Genomic DNA, 9569 nt, shown 5'->3' on the forward strand with positions numbered 1-9569 from the left:
AAGACTGGGAGGCCATTAAAGTTCATGTGCGTGTAAAGGCAGGTGTCCCAATACTTTTGGTAATATAGTGTACTTCCATTTGATGCATGTCTTGTACCGTGGTAGTGCCGGCACACAGATGCCGAAACGAAACGCGGTGTTAATATGAACAAATGACCTAATCACGGCCCCGGCATGGAAATACAAACCACTGTTATTATAGAGATTTTCCTGGAACACTCAGACGATGAGCGGGAATGTCTAAAGCTGGCAAGTGACAGTGCCCTGCTGGCGTCCCGGGGTGGCATGCTACCGTCGCCGTGCGTTTATTAACCTTTGTTCAGCCATTCTTTTACAACCAGAAGAGGCCAAACAGAAACATCAGCTGACAGCGGCCAACAAACAAGAGGTCATTAACCACTTAAGGACCTTGCCTGTTTTTCAGATTTGGTGTTTTAATCCTGTAAACAGTTTTTTTTTGCTAGAAAATTACTTAAAACCCCCAAACATTATATATTATTTTTTTCTAACACCCTAGAGAATAAGATGGCGGTCGTTGCAATACTTTTTGTCACACCGTATTCGCGCAGCGGTCTTACACGCGCACTTTTTTTTGGAAAAAATTAACTTTTTTTTAATTAAAAAAAATAAGACAACAGTAAAGTTAGCCCAATTTTTTTTTAAATTGTGAAAGATGATGTTACGCCGAGTAAAATGATACCCAACGTGTCACCCTTCAAAATTACGTCCGCTCGTGGAATGGCGACAAACTTTTACCCTTAAAAATCTCCATAGGCGACGTTTAAAAAATTCTATAGGTTGCATCTTTTGAGTTGAAGAGGAGGTCTAGGGCTAGAATTATTGCTCTCGCACTAACGATCGCGGCGACACCTCACATGTGTGGTTTGATCATCGTTTTCATATGCGGGCGCTACTCACATATGCGTTCGCTTCTGCGCGTGCGCAAGCTCCTTGGGGATGGGGCGCTTTAATAAAAAAAAATTAAAAAAATTTGTTTTCTTATTTTTTATTTTATACATTTTTACACCAAAAAAAAAAAATTTATTATCACTTTTATTCCTATTACAAGGAATGTAAACATCCCTTGTAATAGAAAAAAGCATGACAGGTCCTCTTAAATATGAGATCCGGGAGTCAAAAACACCTCACATCTCATATTTAGACTAAAATGCAAAAAAAAAAAAATAATAATAATAATAATAATATAAAAAAATTGGGGCACTCCAATGGGGGAACCCGAGGCAAGGGCCCACTCCAATGGGGGAACCCGAGGCAAGGGCCCACTCCAATGGGGGAACCCGAGGCAAGGGCCCACTCCAATGGGGGAACCCGAGGCAAGGGCCCACTCCAATGGGAAACCCGACGCAAGGGCCCACTCCAATGGGGAACCCGACGCAAGGGCCCACTCCAATGGGAAACCCGACGCAAGGGCCCACTCCAATGGGGGAACCCGAGGCAAAGGGCCGACACCAATAGGGAACCCGACGCAAGGGCCCACTCCAATGGGGAACCCGACGCAAGCAATGGGGAACCCGAGGCAAGGGCCCACTCCAATGGGGGAACCCGAGGCAAGGGCCCACTCCAATGGGGGAACCCGAGGCAAGGGCCCACTCCAATGGGGGAACCCGAGGCAAGGGCCCACTCCAATGGGGGAACCCGACGCAAGGGCCCACTCCAATGGGGAACCCGACGCAAGGGCCCACTCCAATGGGGAACCCGACGCAAGGGCCCACTCCAATGGGGAACCCGACGCAAGGGCCCACTCCAATGGGAAACCCGACGCAAGGGCCCACTCCAATGGGGGAACCCGAGGCAAAGGGCCGACGCCAATAGGGAACCCGACGCAAGGGCCCACTCCAATGGGGAACCCGACGCAAGCAATGGGGAACCTGATGCAAGGGCCCACTCCAATGGGGGAACCCGACGCAAGGGCCCACTCCAATGGGGGAACCCGACGCAAGGGCGTACTGTATATTTTGGAGACCCTGGTCTGAGTAATAGGAAACAAGGGCTACACTGCTTAGACCAGGGTTCCTCGTGAGACCGATAGGGGTTTCCTGACCAGTGCCAATGGTGAATTGATCTCCAACCTACATTGACCATTAATGGAAGGGGGAAATTTTCCACTAACCACCAATATAAGGGGCTACAATGACCATTAGTTAAGTGTTATTTTATTTTAAACCTTCATTATTATTGATCATGCGAATGGACCATGTGCCATAGGAATCATCCTGTTCAGGAGGAGTTCCCCCAAGACCTGATCATTTTATCAATGGTTCCTAGGGAGTAAAAAGAATGAGAGACAGTAGAACACCGACAACCTTCCAATGGACTTTGAGCCAAAGTGACCAAATAGACATCAATGACTAGCCACAAATGATGGGCCATAAAACCAGAAGCTGTATATCGGGATATAGAGAGAGGAATGCAGATGACCAAGGAAAGGACGTTCACTTGTTGCATTTTGATAACACGGAGCACAATGGACGGAATGTAATCTTCACGTTTTCTTCTTGTTACAATTGTGTTTCTTACACACAGGGAAAGATATGACCCGAAATATCTCCCGAGGAGGACACGCCATCCACATTTCTCCTTCCCCATGCATGCATTCTCTTGTATTGGTTACACAAAAACAGTTTGGACCCGGCTAACCCCTATCCATGCGCCAAAAATTTGGCACACAGAAACCAAATAAGTTTGTCTTGGTCTCATCAGACCACAGGACACGGTTCCAGCAATCCACGTCCTTGGTCTGCTTGTCTTCAGCAAACAGTTTTTGGGCTTTCTTGTGCATCATTTTTAGAAGAGGCTTCCTTCTGGGACGACAGCCATGCTGACCAATTTGATGCAGTGTGCGGCGTATAGTCTGACCCTCCCCCACCCCTTCAACCTCTGCAGCAATACTGGCAGCACTCATACGTCTATTTCCCAAGGACAACCTCTGGATATGACGCTGAGCACGTGCACTCTCTTTGGTGGACAATGGTGAGGCCTGTTCTGAGTGGAACCCGTCCGGTTAAACCGCTGTTTGGTCTTGGCCACCGTGCTGCAGCTCAGTTTCAGGGTCTTGGCAATCTTCTTATAGCCTAGGCCAGTGATGGTGAACCTTGGCACCCCATGTTTTGGAACTACATTTCCCGGGATGCGCCACTATACTGCAGAGTGCATGAGCATCATAGGAATTGTAGTTCCAAAACATCTGGGGTGCCAAGGTTCGCCACCATTGGCCTAGACCAGGGGTCTCCTAACTTTCTAAGCAAAGGGGCCAGTTTACGGTTTACTTTAGGAGGGCCAGACTAGGGCAGGTGGGAGTAGAGAATGTCCTGGTGTCCAGTGGGAGTAAACCATGCCCTGGAGGGATAGGAATAGTGAAAAGAATAGAGCCCCATTGTTGGTGTCAAACTGTCAATGGAAAGAATTCTGCCCCATCGTTGCCGTCAGTGGGAGAAATTGTGGCCCGGCGTTGCCGCCAGTGGGAGAAATTGTGGCCCAGCGTTGCCGCCAGTGGGAGAAATTGTGGCCCAGCGGTGCCGCCAGTGGGAGAAATTGTGGCCCAGCGGTGCCGCCAGTGGGAGAAATTGTGGCCCAGCGGTGCCGCCAGTGGGAGAAATTGTGGCCCAGCGGTGCCGCCAGTGGGAGAAATTGTGGCCCAGCGGTGCCGCCAGTGGGAGAAATTGTGGCCCAGCGGTGCCGCCAGTGGGAGAAATTGTGGCCCAGCGGTGCCGTCAGTGGGAGAAATTGTGGCCCAGCGGTGCCGTCAGTGGGAGAAATTGTGGCCCAGCTGTGCCGTCAGTGGGAGAAATTGTGGCCCAGCTGTGCCGTCAGTGGGAGAAATTGCGGCCCAGCGTTGCCATCAGTGGGAGAAATTGTGGCCCATCGTGGCTGTCCGTGGGAGGAATAGTGGCCCAGCGTTGGTATCAATTGAAGGTATTGTGCCCTTTTTGATAGTGCTCCATATGCCCCATTGTTGGTGTCAGTGGATGAAATGGTGCCCCATGGGCCAGATAAAGGCAAGCAAAGGGCCACATCTGGCCCCAGGGCCGCAGTTTGGAGACCTCTGGCCTAGACCATCTTTATGTAGACCAACAATTCTTTTTTTCAGATCCTCAGAGAGTTCTTTGCCATAAGGTGCCATGTTGAACTTCCAGTGACCAGTAGGAGAGTGAGAGCAACAACACCAAATTAACACACCTGCTCCCCATTCACACCTGAGAGCCTGTAACACTAACGAATCACATGACACCGGGGAGGGAAAATGGCTAATTGGGCTCAATTTGGACATTTTCACTTAGGAGGTGTACTCACTTTTGTTGCCGGCGGTTTAGACATGAATGGCTGTGTGTTGAGTTATTTTGAGGGGGACATCAAATTTACACTGTTATACAAGCTGTACACTCACTACACAACATTGTAGCAAAGTGTAATTTCTTCAGTGTTGTAACATGAAAAGTTAGAATAAAATAGTTATGAAAATGAGAGGGGTGTACTCACTTTTGTGAGATACTGTATCTATCTCTCCCCCCCCCCCCCATGTCATTATATATATATATATATATATATATATATATATATATATATATATATATATATATATATATATATATATATATATATATATATATATATATATATATAACACATATCTATTGAACATTTTCAGACAGCAGAGCGCGCGGCTGCGTTTGACAAGCGCTATGATGGGACGGATCGGTCACAAGGATTCTCTGACTTTCCATTCTTCCGCAGATAATCGTTCGGAGAAATATTTGACAATCTTTAGCGCGCGGGTTGATTGCGGCTCAGAGGAGATCGGCGACTACAAAGTGCAAAACGACGGGAACATCAGATAACCAATTACTCCAACAAGAGATTGATTTACATAAAGAGATCCGATACACTTCTCTGGATCTCCGCAGAACTGTCCCGGCTGTGGCCTGCCTGAAACAAAGAGGGGCGCTGTGGGACTACAAGTCACAGCACACCCAGTCCAAAGTGTAGAGGACACGCTGGGACTATTAGTTCCCCCGGGTGATGACGACCATCGGGACCCTCTACTTCATGGGAACCCGGCCAGGCATGCTGGGTCATGCAGTTCTCCAGCTCTAGGCAAATTTGATGGGGAACCTTGGCACCCCAGATGTTTTGGAACTACATTTCCCATCATTCTCACCTACACTGCAGAGTGCACGAGCATCATGGGAAATGTAGTTCCAAAAATCTGGGGTGCCAAGGTTCCCCATCAAATTTGCCTAAAGCTGGAGAACTGCATGACCCAGCATGCCTGGCCAGGTTCCCATGAAGTAGAATGCTATCCCCCCTGACTGGATCTGATGGTCTTCATCACCCGGGGAACTAATAGTCCCAGCATATCCTTTACACTTTGGGCTTTACGCTTATTTTAGCACCCACCACCTGAAGTAGGGAAACGTTTAGTCCGTGCGCCATTGGGCATCCTGTGTACGCCTGCAGACTAGATTATCAACGGCCAAAGAAATTCAGAATCTGGCAAAACGCAAGAATCACTTTTCAGGATCAGCTAAAGAAAACGTTTCATGTTTCTTCTCCCGATTGAATATGGAGTTTCCTTTCATTTTTGTACCCGGTCAGCTTCCCTCCCCAACAGACGCGGCAATCTACCGGCAACGCTGGGAGTTGGTGATCAGAAGCACTGGGTGACACCGCCGGCAATGTCATGACATGCTGGGATTTGTAGTTTCCCAGGACTGGGTGACAACGCCGGCACTCCTGCAATGTCATGACATGCTGGGATTTGTAGTTCCACAGGACTGGGTGACACCGCCGGCACTCCTGCAATGTCATGACATGCTGGGATTTGTAGTTCTGCGGGACTGGGTGACACCGCCGGCACTCCTGCAATGTTCAGAAGCGGTCATGACATGCTGGGACTTGTAGTTCTTCAGCACTGAATGACAGCCCAATCCTAACATGGTGCGCTGGGACTTGTAGTTCCACAGCGCTGAATGCCAGCTGTGGCACTCCTACCACGTTAAGCTGGGGCATGTAGTTCCACAGCGCTGGATGACACCTCCGGAACTCCTGCAATGTTCAGAATCTGGCATGGCACACTGGGACTTGTAGTTCTTCAGCACTGAATGAAATCCCTAGCAATCCTTCCACAGCGCTGAATGCCAGCTGTGGCACTATTATCGCGTTAAGCTGGGGCATGTCGTTTCAAAGTACTGGGTGACACCGCCGGCACTCCTGCAATGTTCAGAAGCCGTCATGACACGCTGGGATTTGTAGTTCCACAGCGCTAGATGACACCTTCAGCACTCCTGCAATGTTCAGAATCTGGCATGGCACACTGGGACTTGTAGTTCATCAGCACTGAATGACAGCCCTGGCGACCCTAACATGGTGCACTGGGACATGTAGTTCCCCAGCGCTGAATGCCAGCTATGGCACTCCTTGCATGACACACTAAAACATGAAGTTCCACAACACTGCTTGACTGCCCTGGCACGCCTGCGATGATAGAAGCTGGCGGGACGCGATGGGGGTTGTAGCTGGGATGACGCCTCGTGTCACTCCTGCAATGGCCAGAGGTTGGCATGACATCCTGGGACATGTAGTCCCACAGCCCTGGGTGCCAGCTATGAAACTCCTGGCATGACACTAAAACATGAAGTTCCACATTACGGTTTGACCGCTCTGGCACTCCTGCAGTACTCAGAGGCTGGTACCACACACTGGGGTGGATTTATTAAAGGCAAACAGCTTGTGCACTTTGCAGGTGCAGTTGCACTCTGGAAGGGCATTTGCTCCAGAGCGCAGTAAATGAGATGAAGCATCATTTTGCAAAAGTATACCTAATTGGGTGCAAGAAAAAAAAAAAAAAACATTCCATTGGATGATGGAAGTCAGCAGAGCTCCCCTTCATTTACTAAACTCTGGAGCAACTGTACTTGCAAAGTGTACTGTCTATTTGCCTTTAGAAAATCAACCCTTACTGTAGTTCCACAGCACTGGAGGACAACGCTGGGACTTGTAGTTTCACAGTGCTCAAGGAGACAGCGCTGGGACTTGTAGTTCCACAGCGCCAGAGGACAGCGCTGGGACTTGTAGTTCCACAGCGCCAGAGGACAGCGCTGGGACTTGTAGTTCCACAGCGCCAGAGGACAGCGCTGGGACTTGTAGTTCCACAGCGCCAGAGGACAGCGCTGGGACTTGTAGTTCCACAGCGCCAGAGGACAGCGCTGGGACTTGTAGTTCCACAGTGCTCAAGGAGACAGCGCTGGGACTTGTAGTTCCACAGTGCTCAAGGAGACAGCGCTGGGACTTGTAGTTCCACAGCGCCGGAGGACAGCGCTGGGACTTGTAGTTCCACAGCGCCGGAGGACAGCGCTGGGACTTGTAGTTCCACAGCGCCGGAGGACAGCGCTGGGACTTGTAGTTCCACAGCGCCGGAGGACAGCGCTGGGACTTGTAGTTCCACAGTGCAGGAGGACAACGCTGGGACTTGCAGTTCCACAGCGCCGGAGGACAGCGCTGGGACTTGTAGTTCCACAGCGCCGGAGGACAGCGCTGGGACTTGTAGTTCCACAGCGCAGGAGGACAACGCTGGGACTTGCAGTTCCACAGTGCAGGAGGACAACGCTGGGACTTGCAGTTCCACAGCGCAGGAGGACAACGCTGGGACTTGCAGTTCCACAGTGCAGGAGGACAACGCCTAGAGATTGTAGTTCCACAGCGCTCAAGGAGACAACACTGGGACTTGTAGCTCCACAGCGCTCAAGGAGACAATGCTGGGACTTGTAGCTCCACAGCGCTCAAGGAGACAATGCTGGGACTTGTAGTTCCCCAGCAGCTAGGAAGCATCCTGTACACAAGCCTCTGGCATACAGTACCCATTATTGTATAAAGCAGAGAATGCAAGCACCTACCTGCAGCCTGTCCTCCGCTCAGTGCTCCTCCGGTCTCTCTGGCTCTCTCTATATGAAGATCTCTGGCTGGAAAATCACCGGCTGCAGCAGCCTAGTGGGGAGGCGTGGCCTCTGGGGAGCTGGGTGGGACCTGCCCGGGAAAAGGGGTGGGGCTTGTTAGCCGACCTGGAACACGTGCAGAGGGAAAACAAAGCAGAGAGAAGAGGGAAGGAGATTAGAGATGGACACACAATTACATAACAGTCATAAGTGATATCAGCAGAGGAGGAACATGACTGCCTGATACATAACATGGAATATACAGGGTGACCAAGACTGCATGAGATACAGAGGTGTGATAATAAAGGATGACCATGACTGCATGAGATACAGAGGTGTGATAATAAAGGATGACCATGACTGCATGAGATACAGAGGTGTGATAATAAAGGATGAGTATGACTGCATGAGATACAGAGGTGTGATAATAAAGGATGAATATGACTGCATGAGATACAGAGGTGTGATAATAAAGGATGAATATGACTGCATGAGATACAGAGGTGTGATAATAAAGGATGAGTATGACTGCATGAGATACAGAGGTGTGATAATAAAGGATGAATATGACTACATGGGATACAGAGGTGTGATAATAAAGGATGAGTATGACTGCATGAGATACAGAGGTGTGATAATAAAGGATGACCATGACTGCATGAGATACAGAGATGTGATAATAAAGGATGACCATGACTACATGAGATACAGAGGTGATAATAAAGGATGACCATGACTGCATGAGATACAGAGGTGTGATAATAAAGGATGACCATGACTGCATGAGATACAGAGATGTGATAATAAAGGATGAATATGACTACATGAGATACAGAGGTGTGATAATAAAGGATGACCATGACTACATGGGATACAGAGGTGTGATAATAAAGGATGACCATGACTACATGAGATACAGAGGTGTGATAATAAAGGATGACCATGACTACATGAGATACAGAGGTGTGATAATAAAGGATGACCATGACTACATGAGATACAGAGGTGTGATAATAAAGGATGACCATGACTACATGGGATACAGAGGTGTGATAATAAAGGATGACCATGACTACATGAGATACAGAGGTGTGATAATAAAGGATGACCATGACTACATGGGATACAGAGGTGTGATAATAAAGGATGACCATGACTACATGAGATACAGAGGTGTGATAATAAAGGATGGCCATGACTACATGAGATACAGAGGTGTGATAATAAAGGATGACCATGACTACATGAGATACAGAGGTGTGATAATAAAGGATGACCATGACTACATGAGATACAGAGGTGTGATAATAAAGGATGACCATGACTACATGAGATACAGAGGTGTGATAATAAAGGATGACCATGACTACATGGGATACAGAGGTGTGATAATAAAGGATGAATATGACTGCATGAGATACAGAGGTGTGATAATAAAGGATGACCATGACTACATGGGATACAGAGGTGTGATAATAAAGGATGACCATGACTACATGAGATACAGAGGTGTGATAATAAAGGATGACCATGACTACATGAGATACAGAGGTGTGATAATAAAGGATGACCATGACTACATGAGATACAGAGGTGTGATAATAAAGGATGACCATGACT

General features: G+C 48.5%; 1 protein-coding gene across 1 annotated transcript in view; it reads right to left on the reverse strand.

Moving 5' to 3' along the window:
• Nucleotides 1-8083, reverse strand: part of SLC6A6 (solute carrier family 6 member 6) — a 72797-nt gene extending 64714 nt beyond the window's left edge. The window contains exon 1 of the mRNA XM_040358879.1: nucleotides 7911-8083. The gene's annotated coding sequence lies outside the window, so the exon portion shown is untranslated. The remainder of the gene's footprint in view (nucleotides 1-7910) is intronic.
• Between the last annotated feature and the right edge of the window lie 1486 nt (nucleotides 8084-9569).

The sequence above is a fragment of the Rana temporaria genome, chromosome 7 (assembly GCF_905171775.1).
Source record: "Rana temporaria chromosome 7, aRanTem1.1, whole genome shotgun sequence".
Classification (NCBI taxonomy): Eukaryota; Metazoa; Chordata; class Amphibia; order Anura; family Ranidae; genus Rana; species Rana temporaria.